Source organism: Pelodiscus sinensis, chromosome 18, assembly GCF_049634645.1.
Source record: "Pelodiscus sinensis isolate JC-2024 chromosome 18, ASM4963464v1, whole genome shotgun sequence".
Lineage (NCBI taxonomy): Eukaryota > Metazoa > Chordata > Testudines > Trionychidae > Pelodiscus > Pelodiscus sinensis.
Window position 1 is genome coordinate 6,046,640 of NC_134728.1, and position 13,780 is coordinate 6,060,419.

A 13,780-nucleotide genomic window follows, 5' to 3' on the forward strand; every position below is an offset into this window, starting at 1 on the left:
GCTCTACGCTCGGGCGGCCACCCAGCAGAGATGAAAACGCTACCCAGCAGAGATGAAAACTCCGCCCCGCTGCTTAGCACAGTGCTCAAGTCTGGTAGCAGCTGACAGCATGTGTATCAACTGGTGGTGCACATCCACACGTCAGTGCACACCACAAAATGTATTCCACACATGCATGGGGAAAAATTAGAACATTGGTCCATGCCCCTTTACACATAATGCAGTTACGCTGTTTAGGGTTTTTATATTACTATACAACTCTCTAGTGTCTTCTTTTTGTTAATTACTAAGGGAGGTCATTTATTTTGCCTTGCATTTGAATTGGGCACTGCAGCTTGGAGATGGCTTTTGTCTTTGCTTTGCCATTTCTGTTTTGTTTGACACTCAAGCTTGTCTGCATTCATCCCGTGACCAAGCACTGTGAAGTTGTTTGCTGATCAACTCTTAAGAAACATAAGTTCTGTGGCCTGTAGTGCAGGTTGTGATGGACACAAACCATGCTGGTATTTGTCTACATTTTTTTTTAAACTCCTCATAAAAAGGCTGCTCTGTTGCAAAGTGCTTTGGGTACTGACTGTCCATCTGCATTGCAATTGGCTTATGACAGGGAAGGGGAAGCAGCCTCTTTATGAGCTGTGATCGCTCCCTCTCAAAGAACACACTTCTCTTGTGTCTCTTTCAACGGGGAGACGGAAGCACAGCCAGTTGGCCCTGCCTCATAGCCAATGGGGAAGCAGAAGGATTGTGGTGTGATTTTTCTCACGATGCCTACAAAACAAGGCTTACTAGTCAAATAGGATAATGGGATGTGGTTATTCACGTACTAACCAGGCTGAAATTTTAGTGTAGCATCTTGTCTCTGCTTATTTTTGACCACAGAGTTAAGGGGTCCCATCTATGATCCAGCTAGGGCTATGGAGATTCCCATATGAAATATATAAATCAGATGTTCTTTAAAACTAGTTTGCCCACCCCTGCCACAGATGCTGAACAAAAGGGCCTCCGTGGGCCAGATCTGTCTCACCAAGTGGATTGATCAGGCCTGTGGAGGTCCTGCTGCTCCCCCGCTCCAGGCCAATCAGGCCCTAGGGACGGGGGAGCACACAGTGTTTAGAGTCAACTCTGGCAGCTGACTCTAAGTGCCTCGTGCCAGAGGGCAGAGAGCAAGAGACTTCGTGCTCCCTTCCCTGCCCCCAGGCCAATCAGGGCCTGGGGGCAGGGGTAAACACGCAAAGTCTCCTCCTGCCCTGCAAGGGGTTCAGCACTTAAGAGTTAACCTCAGCTGGGTGAGGGCAGATTTCACATGCTCCCCACCCACAGACCAATCAGGGTCTGTGGGCGGGGAAACATGAAGTGTCCTGGCCCCGCCCCTTCTGGACAAATTTCTGAAGTGGCCCCCTGGTCAAAAATTATTGCCCACCCCAGACCTATAGGCATCTGTGATGAGATTTATGCCCTTCCTTTTGTATTTTTTAGGGTAGGATTGGGCAGCATGAAAATAAAACCGACAACCAAAAAGAGTAAAAAAAAAAAAAAAAAACCCAGGGAAAATTCTAGGGACCTGTAGAGTTGGAAGGAGTAGATTACATGCCCCCGCATGAGTCAGGGTCACCAGCAATAGTGTAAATAACCCTCACAACCAGATTTAAAGATCATCTTCAAGCTGTTCATTGTGGTTCCCCATCTCAATTCCATTGAAGTCACTGTTAACGTGAATGGGTGCAGGATGGGTCCCTCTGCAATGTATTTATTTCAAAATATGTGTGTAGTTATTTATAACATTAGACTGTTGTTGTTATTAAAATGGTGTCTGATAGTCATGCTGTGACAGTGTGTCATCTGGGAATAATCAGTTGCCGGAATGGGGGCAGATTATTTGAAAGGAAGGGGCTGCTGCTTCCCTTAGAGACTGAAAAGGAGATCGTGAAACCAAGTAACCAGTGTGTCTCTCCAAATCAGTGCATGCTGGATATTTGGTGTCCATGATATTATCTGCAGAGCCCAGCTGTATGACTGCCCTGGCAGCTAACCTATCCCCTTTATGTGGATGCTGGGTCTATGTGCCCTGGGCTCATTGCAGAGTCCTAACGAAAGAGAGGATGGGTTCTATTTGAACTTGCATTGGATGCGAGAGAGCAGAAAGAATTTTGCAGCTTCCTTCTGGTACTAAACCAGAGCTCCTCAGGCTTCCAAATTCACATTTAATAAAACAAGGGGGATTTGCAAAGTCATCTAGTAATACCGGAGCACAGCTGTCTGAAGCATTTTCAGGTTACGTCACGTGGGCTACTCCACAACCTTTCTACAAAGAGAAGGCAGTTCCGTGTTATTTTGGTGACTGGCTAATACATGTTAAAATTCTCTAGTCCGGCACTCTCTGATCCGGCAGCAACCGTGGTCCAGCATGATTTTAGGGAGCTGGATGTCCACTTATCATGGGTGTGGCCAAGTTTTCTACAGCCCCATAAAGTTTGTTTACAGCCACTAGTCCTGACTCTTGGGGTACGTCTAGACTACAGGCTTTTGTCGACAGAAGTTTTGACGACAGATACTGTCGACAAAGAGCGTCTACACCACATTCAGTTCTGTCGACAAAGCAATCTGCTTTGTCGACATGGTAGTGTAGACGCAAAGGACAGTTTACATGCAATAACACCTTCTGTCGACAGAAACTCTGTCGACAGAAGGCGTTATGCCTTGTAAAATGAGGTTTACCAGCGTCGACAAAACTGCTGAGTTTTGTCGACGTTATGTCGACAGAACTCAGCGGTAGTGTAGACGCAGGTATAGTTTTGTCGACAAAAGTCCACTTTTGTCGACAAAACCCTGTAGTCTAGACACACCCTCAGTGTTCTGTGCTGTTATTTAGCTCTAATTGACCCCTACATGTCTTCTAAGAGCCTAGCAAGTAGTGGACGTGTTGATAATGCTGCTAGACAATACTGACCTCCCATGGTTGGGCAAATTCTCTGGTTCGGCAGCAACCAGGTCCCGAGGGTGCTGGACTAGAGAGGTTCAACCTGTAGTAGGAAAGTCCCTGAGCACAGAGCAGAGGGTGACTCAGATCAGATACCATGGGAGCTTGATTGATTCATGAACAAGTCCATAATTGCTCCCCCACAAAGTTAGAGGGTTTTTTGGTCCTGATTTGCAACTGATATGAAAAATGGGATTTTGTGCCTTTTGAAATTCTAATTCCTTAGCATGGAGGGATTTGCCACGTTCCTCTCGTGTGGGTTTTAATGCCCCATTTCACACTGCACAGTTGCAAGCACAGAAGGAATAAATAATAACTTAATATTGGAAGAAGAGAAATAAACCTTTTGAAAGGCTTTGGAGGAAATCATGTTTATCCTTCGATGTTAACATGGGCTCCACCTGGTCAAGAAACTGAAAAATCCGATTAAATTTATTTACAAGAAATTAGAGGGGCTCCTTTTTTCCAAGTAGGTGATAGGATCTATCTGATAGACTAATTTTGTCCGTAAAGCCTACATTTGGGGAAGTAATGCAACTCACTGAGCACAGAAGGGGTCATTCCTAATAGTGTTTATTGACTACAGAGCAATTCCTTTCAGGAATCCCACTGAAACAAACAAACAACAGTTTTTCTTAAATGGGCAAATGTTACTGTCCAATCACAAACGCGGCCATTCAAACAGCTGGCTTTGAAACCTAGAAAACAATAAGCAACGTTTCCTGTTTGGCATTTGCTTCCGGGTCTAATCTTTACTCTCCCCTCATTTCCAGTAAAAGCAAACCATGCAGAGAGTCACTATGTGGATGCTGCTCAGGAAACACTAGGTACCACGGGAAATGCGTCGCACGGAACTAATCTAAAGCTGCACGGCTCATTCTCTCTCTACCCTGCTACCACCCGTTCTGATCACTTCCCTGCTTAATAGAGGTACTAGATGAGTAAAACAAATGTCAGAGCCTCCCCTTGTTCTCCTCCGAAATCAGCCATCAGAGGCTTTCTCATCTTCCAGTAATGTGGCACCCAAGAATCAAAAAGAAGATGGGGAAAGATGTAATGCTGACACTGGATATGGGCTAGCGAGCCAGGTAGCAACGAAGGAGGCCAAGAGCGGAGCTTACACAAAGATGGGAACCAGAACATAAAAAAAGTGCACCATCTCTTTACCTAATCCACAGGCCACCCTTGTGTAATTAATTGCTTATTATAAAACAATCTAAATTGAGTAACAGAAAAATCACCAGCTCTCCACCTCTGCCGAACGTTGTTCTTTTGGCTCGCTGCATACTTATGAATGGGCCCTTCCCACTCTTGTGGCATTTGGGAGCATGGCTCACCTATCTAGCACCTCTACTACGCAGCTAGGGAAGGACTAATCTTCCTATTGTAATAGACAGAGGGGATAGAGTGTCGCTCATCTTGTGGGCCTATCTGCTATTTGCATTAAACATGATCCTGCACATGGGTCAAGTGAGGAATAAATAGATAGACCTCAGAGTCGAATGTCTTCTATCCAGATGACATTGTGACTGCTCACCCACTTCAAAGACGTCTCCCGCACTTGTGTTCCTTGACTGTCACTTGTCTGAGGATCATAAGGAATTTCCAGCATCCTTTTATTTTCTTAATGTAAAACCCGTGTCCATGGGTCTCCTGCTCGCATTAGATTCAATTCCCTTTTCCCCAACACTGAATTTATAGGCAGCCTTGTGGTTGAACCACTCATCCCCAGCATTTGCATGCTTGGAATGGTGACAGTGAATTCCCACGGATGTCTTGCAGGATCGCAAGCCCAGGGGCAGCAGGGAGTTGAGTGATGCAGCATGGTTGTGACATGGGATTTGTGCATGCTCTTTTGGGGATCCGTTTTGCCCTCGAGATCACCAGTCCTTGTCTCATTGTTAGAAAGCAGTTAAAATCGAATTTGAGTTTTGAACAGATTTCTCTGGTTTTCTCCATGAATTACTCCAACCTGTATATTTTTCTTTTGTTGGTATTGATTCTTACACACACAGAGTTACACAGATGTAGAAGATTTACGTGGCATTATGCAGCTCCTTAATTCTCATACACACTCTCTCTCTCTCTCTCTTTCTCTCTCTCTCTCTCTCTCTCTCTCTCCTTAACTTTTAGTGCTTTGGGGTGGAGTTGGGGATGAGGAGTCCAATATGCAGGCTGCCCCATGGAGGAAAGACGACCCTAGGTCTCTCTCACTGCAGCAGCATGAGGCTAGGTGAGAGGCACCTCTCTATGGCCATTGCAGCTCCAGTGGACCTGCTGAGGGAGGGGTGCATGTCCCTTGGCTCGGGCAGATCCAGGTTTGTCTCCCTCTTGACTCCCCAGCCAAAGTGAGGAATGCAGCAAACTTGGGCACTTTCCCCTCACTCTCTGATGAAGGGGAACAGCCAGCATTGTTCCCATATGAATGGGGAGGAGGAACTGCAACCCACGACCCCACCCTAAAGGATGCCTTCTGTCTCCTTTTCAGTATGGTGTCATGCATCCCTGTACACATTGCAGGGAGGAGGGAGCTTCAGACTCCCTCCCCCCGCACAACCAAACCCTGACCTTGCTTTAAGTTACGAGAAGAGGAAGCTGCCTACTGAATTTGCTGGTCCTAGCTCTTACCATGTAGGTGGAGTTCTTGAACAAACGGTTGGACAGACAGACAGACTTGCTCCCCCACAGACAAACTCTCAAATATATAGCAGATGCACACCTGTGGTGGATGAGTAGCTTCTAATTTATTTGGGAATATTTTTATTTGCCAGAAGTTCAGAATCAGGAGTAAATCCCATGTCTTAATGGGTGACAATGACAAAAAGCTTCACAACAACCTATTTTCCGTAGTAAGAGTCTTCCATAGCTTAAGGCACAATCTTTGTATGGTCTCCCGTATGTTCTCGCAATGTTACGGCTCCATTGGAGTTTATGTTCGGAATCTTGCATCTAGTCAGTTGCAAAGAGATTATTTAATAGCTTTCAGAAGGTCTGCTTCAAAGTAGAGATTTTGTTAATATATTTTTTTCATTCAGAACATTTTTACTTTTGTCTCCAGTTTTTTCATCTACTAGTGCAGATTTTTCTATTCTTGGAGGTATATGCTGGAGAACACTCCTCTCTGCGCGTCGGCAATGTTGTCTGTTTAATTTTAGGGATATTTTTGGCACCTTCAAAAAACCGTAATGATATTAATGGCACTTCTTTCTCACCTGTCACTATACAATTCCACATCCTGGAAAACTGGAAACTCTGATTTTTGCTTCTTTGTCTTCTGACATTGTTGTCGATGGGCAAGTGAATTTGTATGACTTCCAGGGATGTCTACTTCCTTATATGCAAAGGCAGGGTATATTGCTATTCACTTTTACTTTCTTTAGAAGAACTCCAACTCCTTCCTTCCCAGTAGAATTTTTCTTTCATTTCTCTCTTCCTTGACTTTTGCTGAAGGAGGAAAGGGACCAATTCATTAACAAAGAACCCTGCCAAATCTATACAGAATCTCAAGAGGGAGTCTCTATGGGTATATCTAGATTGCACGCTTCTTTCGAAAAAGCTTCTTTTGAACGCGATCATCTAGACAGCCACAACTTTTTCGAAAAAGCAATCTGCTTTTTCGAAAGAGAGAACCTAGGCAATCTGGATGCTCTCTTTCGGAAAAGCCCTGTTTGCAGTCACGAATGCCTTTTTTGAAAGAGTTTTTTACCGCTGTCGACAAAACCACTGCATTCTTTAAATTTAATTTTGAAAGAACGTGACAGCAGTCTAGATGCAGGTGAAGTTTTTCCAAAAAAAGGCCACTTTTTTTTTGAACAAAACAAAACCTTGTAGTCTAGACATAGTGTAAGAATGGAGAACCTCCAACCATAAAGGAATCTTGGCCTTTGGTCTAGCTAGATCTCCTTTATGATTAGCATCAATCATTTTTTGCCAGATTTTGTTGTATAGACAGGGAAGACGAATCTGTAGTCTACCCAGAAAGCCTGGAGCACGAGAAGTGTTGTCACCAATCATAGGAGGAAGTGATGTATGGACTGATAATGGGAAAGGGATGTTGACAGCACAATGGGTTAGCATTGTATGGGGGCAAGAATGGGGAGAAGGGATGCCTGAAATGGAATGTGGGATTTCTCTGAACAATAGTGTCGCTGATTCTGTTTGAATAAAGAATAGGTGAGATTCACTGGTGCGCTGTGCATGCGTACACCGGGCCAACCTGGCTTCATTGGCAAAGAGCAGACAGTGTCCAGACTTTCTAGAAGATAAGGCAAGCGACAGAACATTCTAGAATGTTCTCCCTTAATAGTAGAGCTATCTGCCAGTCATACTGGGGGCAAAAGCTGTGTGTTGGAAACAGCTGAGCCGGAGAATAGCCCAGCTTAGTTGTAAAGTTCTCCCTAAAAATCAGCAATATTTTGTAAACACCTAAGCACAAGGTTAAAAAGTTTTCCTGATTCTCTGTGGAAGCCACATACATTTCTAAGGTGTGTGTTCTTTGTCGTCCCTGCCCAGTCTGGTCTCCCTTCTGGTGATGCTCAGTGGGACTGTGGCCCCTAAGTGCCTAAACCCCTTTTGAAAATGAGACCTAGGCTCCTAAATCAGTGAGGCTTTGCGGCGCTGAGCACAGCAATGCCTGAATACCTTCAAATATTTGGGCCTCAGGCATCAGTGCCGCTCGTGTGATGTCAGCTATTTCAGACTCAATGCTGGAGCGATGGAGCAGGAAGAAGGAAAAGCATTGCTGCCCACTGCATTGCTGCTCACTCAGGCTGTAGCAGGGGTGTTTCCTGCCACATTCTACTTCTGCTGGATTTTTTACTCTGGGAGCCCTGCTTCCTCCTCTGTTCCACGGGCTGTCTGCATTCTGCTTTTACTCCGCCGGTGAATCCGCCGGGCATGAATTTCAGTCTTCCAGCCACGGCCGGGATTGTGTCCCCACATAAGAACATAAGAACGGCCATACTGGGTCAGACCAAAGGTCCTTCTAGCCCAGTAGCCTGTCTGCCGACAGTGGCCAGCACCAGGTGCCCCAGAGAGGGTGGACCGAAGACAGTGATCAAGCGATTTGTCTCCTGCCATCTCTCTCCAGCCTCTGACAAACAGAGGCCAAGGACACCATGTTATCCCCTGGCTAATAGCCTTTTATGGACCTAACCTCCATGAAATTATCTAGCTTCTCTTTAAACTCTATTATAGTCCTAGCCTTCACATGTTCTTTCCTTGAGCTTTTCAGCAATTGGCTTCTGCCCAACCCCCAGCTCCACCAGGTCTATTTGTGCTATCTCAGCACTTCTGCCCACATGTAACAAACCGGTCTGGCAGGCCCTGAGCGCGGCACAAATTGTGGATTGGACAACAGCCCCATTTCTCCACAGGACATCACCTTCCTCTCTCCCACCCCTGACCCGGATATGCTGTTCAGGAGAACAGACATTTCTGTCAGCTGAGTTAGCTTATAAGTATTGGAGAGAGAAGGTAGGGGAAGTAATATCTGCTGTTGGGCCAACTTCTGCCTCTCAGCAAACTGAAGTCAGTCCAATACAAGCTCTCCCTTCACTCACTTTGTCTCTCTAATATCCTGGGACCAATGCAGGTGCAACACCACCCCCGACAGGATGGCATTGATTAGTCTGGCGAGCATGTTGTAAGATGCAGGCAAAAGGAGAAAATGAAGCAGCTGGAGGAGTGTAATTTGAAATGCAGGACAAAATAGTCAGCAGTCCCTTTTATTCATCCAGAATTACTCGGAATGCAGGAGACCCTCAAAGGGTAAAGGAATGCAAAACCAGAACATTAGGAGATTGCTAAGAAACCCTTAAACACCAGATTTCTATTAAGAACGTAAACCATCAGTCTCCATAGAAGCATTGTGTGACAGTCAGCTGCTCCATGTGGTGTGTATACACAGAACGTTAGATCTTAACCCCTTTTCTGGTGAATGTCGTAACCATCACATGCCAGATGGTTACAATCCAAAGCCCTCTGTAGTCAGTTAGATTCTTCCCACTAGCCTCACTGGAATTTGGATTTGTACCCTAGGGGCACGTCTACGCTACATGGAAGATCAACGCTGCTGCGGTTGATCTTCCGGGGTTCGATTTAGGGGGTGTAGTATAATCCCACTAGATAGAACTCAAAGGGCACCCCGTCAGCATGCGTAGTCCTACTCCTCACAAGAGTAAGGGAAGCTGACTGGAGCGTTTGCTCCCATCGACCTCGCGCTGTGTGGACGGGAATTTAAGATACGTTGACTCCAGCTACGTAACTTGCGTATCTGGAGTTGCGTTTCTTACTTAGACCTTCCCCTGTAGAGTAGACGAGGCTTCAGTGTGCTAGTCTAGTGTAGATTTTCATTTATCAAAGCAGATATTTTCTAGGAACTTGCCCAACAAAGTAAAAGCACATTTCAATAACCGAGAAAAGGTAAATTATACATTTCCACCCTTCACTGTGTTCCAGTTAAATGCGGAGTAAATTCTCATTTAAGCCTGTGCAGTAATGCTGTAGGGTGCTTTTTAAAAATAACATGTTTTAAATAAATAGTAACTAGGAGTGGCTACCTCATTTTAATATTTGAACCAATCAGACTGTCATATCTGATTATTATTTCCCATGGATTTTGGTACCGGTTACAAAACCTTGTAATTCGCTGTATCCTCCCTTCTCCTTAGGCAGACTGAATGTCCCATTCTCCCTCAGTCCATGCAAGGGTCACAGTTCCAGACCCCCTTTTTTGCAGTTGTGTGTGTCTGGATAACCATTCCCTTCCCCCTTCGACTCAACACACATATACTGTACAACCAAATAATGTCCATCTACCATTTGTGTGGTTGATATCTAAGTGCACTGCATCTCACCTTGCATGACTTTCTGGTGGGATGAAGACATGCTCTTAGATTAGCGGAAAGCCTTTGCTTTTCTTTTGCATTCTTTCCTCCCCGGCTCTGGGTGCCTCTCCACTGCATTTTCCACTGCAGGGCCTGTGTCTGCATGCAGATTCTAGTCAGCTTTTGTACTGAAAAAATTGCATGACCGAAGGAAAACCGTGATGGATTACCAGTGTTGTCACTATTGTTATTGCTTGTTTGTTTGTTTAATACAGATGAATTTTGAAGGCATTCCAAATGTTGAGGGTTTGAGTACGCAGAGATCAGACCTGAATGGTTTTAATTATTCCCAAGATTCATAAGTGATAGCTTTAATGGATAAAGTATTGCACTGCATGATGTCCTAATATGAAATTCTTCTCTCTCATGTTCCATAGGAAACTCAGTGTTTTGATTTGCCATCCTTTGTTGAAAACTTACGTCACACAGTTACTTGGGAATTGGGCAACTATACTAAAGGCCCAGTTTTATTCAGGGATGGATAAACAATCTTTACATGCTAAGCATGCATAATTCTCAGTAAAACCCATGCAGCACCTCTCAGGATGAAGAGCTAAGAGATAGGTCTGAATTCTGGATTTTAGCTTTCGGTGGACTTCTTCAGATAAAACATTTAAACAGACCTTGTAAAATAAAGACTCAGAGGGGGAGTCATGTTCATCTGTATCTGCAAAAACAACGAGGAGTCCTGGGGTCCTTAGCCCTGATATACATGAAGGAGTTATTTTGAAATAACTCCAGCTTGTCATGAGGAATAACGCTTATTTCAAAATAGTTATTTAGAAACAGCATTAGTGTGGATGCTCCACTGCTGCTAGTTTGAAAGAACTACTCCCCAGAGTCATTCAAAGTAATTATTCCCCAGTGCTTCCTGGGGCTCTGAGTGGAGGTAGGACATCCACAGTAAGGGAGCCTGCTTTGGACTCATTTCGAGGCTTTCCTGCAGTGTGGACATACTGTTTAGAAATAATTATTCTGGGAGTTATTATTTCAAAGTAAGTGATTTTGAAATAATTTCCTAGCATAGACATGCCCTTAAAGACTAACAGATTTCTCAGTTGCATTTAACAGATGCATCTGACAAAAACAGGGACGGGATAGCTCAGTGGTTCGAGCATTGGCTGCATTAGCCTGTTAAACCCAGAGTTGCGAGTTCAATCCTTGTGGAGGCCATTTGGGGCAAAAATTGTCAGGGATGGTATTTGGTCCTGCTGTGAAGGCAGGGGACTGGACTCAATGACCTCTCAAGGTCCCTTCCAGTTTTAGGAGATAGTCAATCTCCATTAATTTAATTTAGGTTATTGCCCACAAAAACTGATGCCCAAATAAATCTGTTAATCTTGAAATTCAAGCTGTACAAGCAACACAAAAGAGCCTTACAAATGAGTAGGCTTCAAACATGTTATTTATTTAGGATGAAATTGAAAAATTAGCCTCAACGATACCTCTCATTAATGGCACTCTGGTATTGCATTTAGAATTCGCATTGTGTTAAGCATTTGGGTTAGTATATACGATGTTCTCAGCAGTACTGTGATGCATCAGGGTTGATTTTCAGACGTGCTGAGCACTAGATTCACCAATTGCTCTTCCAATGGAGTTTGGAGAGGTTTGGCATGTCTGCAAATAAAACCTAAAATAATCCGATTTACAGATGTGGAATAATACAAAATGAATAATGTATTTAGTGAATTCTGCTTGTTTGAAAATTGATCAGGAACAGATTTCATTTTTTTCAGATATATTTGCTACTTGAAATAATTTCCCAATCAGCAGCAAAAAATAATTCTTGGTGTGTAAGCCATTCACGAGTATTCAATATTAATGAATTGATCTCTTTTGGCTGGACATGTTTGGCGATGTTACACAGTATGTTTTGATTCCTTGGCTAATTCATCTTAAATTCTTACAAGCAGGTTTGTGGAGCAGTTGCTTTCAATGATGAATTTGCAACTCCAGGGAACATTCTGAAAAATATTCACTTAAAAGCAGCTGTTTCCCCCAACATGCCTGTTAATAAACTCATTTGCAGGAATGTTTGTAGGATGCAAACATAAAAAGGGAATAAACCCAACTGAGAAGAATTGGTTCAAAACTTTAAACAAATAATATCCACAGCTTTTTTTTTTTTGCATTATTTACCAGTCACTGGTCTCCAAATATCCATCTAAAATGCAAAATTAATGAAAGAGTTTCTGAGCCATTTTCTGATCTCACTTAAAATGGTATAAATCTGGAATTGCTCTGGATTCATTCTGATGTAGTTAACATAAGAATAGGCCTTCCCCCATTGCTAAATTTGCTAAATACCAGCTGATTATTCAAAGCATGAAAGTTAATTTAATACTTCTCTAGTCTCTGTGTCTTTGGTCCAGGGAGCTAATAGCAAACACTCCACTAGGGGATGTGTCTGTGCCTGTTATAGGACATACCCCCATTGGCTAGCTTATGCCCTTTGACTCTGTCCCCGTCCCCTGAGAGCGCCATTGGGGGAAGGCAACTTTAATTGTGCCTCCCCAGTGGTAGAGTTGGCCCATGGAATGCTTTGAATGACCTAATCATTATGCACCCTGCCCAGTGCCCCCACCCTATTCTTTGCCTAATTCAGATTGCACAAGAGTAAAGACATCACTGTGAGCAGAAGGGGAGGACCTGGGATCTTGAACAAGAAGGACCTGGTCCTTATCTGTGGGTCTGTTCTTTCAGGCCGTAATCCAATGCCTGTTGAGAACCAGCATGGTCCTGGGGATATGGTATGGCACTGGGTGTTAGGAGACCTGGATTTTATTCCTGGCTCTGCTGCTGACCTGCTCTTTGACAGTGGGGAAATCATTTTCCCAGCCCGTGCCTCTCTTTCCTCTTCTGCTTTTTGTCTCGTCTTTTTAGCTGGGGATTTTCATAGGTGCCGAAGGGAGTTAAGCATCCAACGCTCGCTGAATTTCAATAGATTTTGACACCTCATTTTCTTATGCTTTTTTGACAATCCCAGTTTTACATTGTAATTTCCTCAGGCAGGGATTGTCTTTGAGTGTATGTGTGCACAGTGCCTAGCACTAGGGGGCCTCTGAGCTCAGTGGAGGCTTTTAAGTATTGTAATACAGGATGATAATTCAAGTCAGTGAGGTTGGGATTAGGTGCTCGGTCACTACTCAGGATCAAGTCATGCAACACAAGAAAATGCTGCATAAGCACATTTCTCTTTGTGCAGTTGTTTGAGGTTTCACGATATAAAGCGGCTACTTACAAACACCATCTTCTAACACAATGGGCCTCAATGTCTGGATCTTTCACTGGCAAAAACAAATGCTCACTCCTGTTAGCACTTGGGATGTTAACTAATGATTAATTTACTAGTCAAGTAGTTGATGGAATTTCCGTCGACTACTCGACTAGTTGATAGGAACTTCCACGTTCCTCCTTTGAAATATACAAGAGCCCCCCCGCTCTTGAAATGTACAAGAGCCTCCTCATTCCTCCTTTGAAATGTACAAGAGCCGCCACTGCTGCTTTGAAGTAACCCCTCTTCCCCCCCACTTTGCTGTCTCAGCACAGCCGATAAAACTGCCTCACATATCCACAGTTCAACTGGAACTGCAAAACCTTTATTAGCAGGGATGAAATAAGAGGCAGCTTAATTCTTAGATCTGAGATGGCACCACAGACAGCTAGGAAAAATTAATCTTTTGCTACTTTTTTAGCTGAGCAAGTTTGACCTTGAAGTCATTGAGAGAGGATAGATAGGTTCCAAAATGCCCCTCTTTCTGACCCACCTATAATCAGCTGGTATTTGGTAAATATTAGTTTTCGACAAAACTAAAAAAAAATTGCAGTTTAGTTCTCGTATGTTGCAGATATCAACTTTTGCCCCTTTCATAAATTTTCACACAATCATTTTTTGCAGGCTTCATGTGAAGTG

General features: G+C 43.9%; 1 protein-coding gene across 4 annotated transcripts in view; it reads left to right on the forward strand.

The window, feature by feature from the left end:
* The window catches only part of KCNQ2 (potassium voltage-gated channel subfamily Q member 2), a 164,736-nt gene that overhangs the window by 121,269 nt on the left and 29,687 nt on the right, over positions 1–13,780 (forward strand). The window lies entirely within an intron of this gene.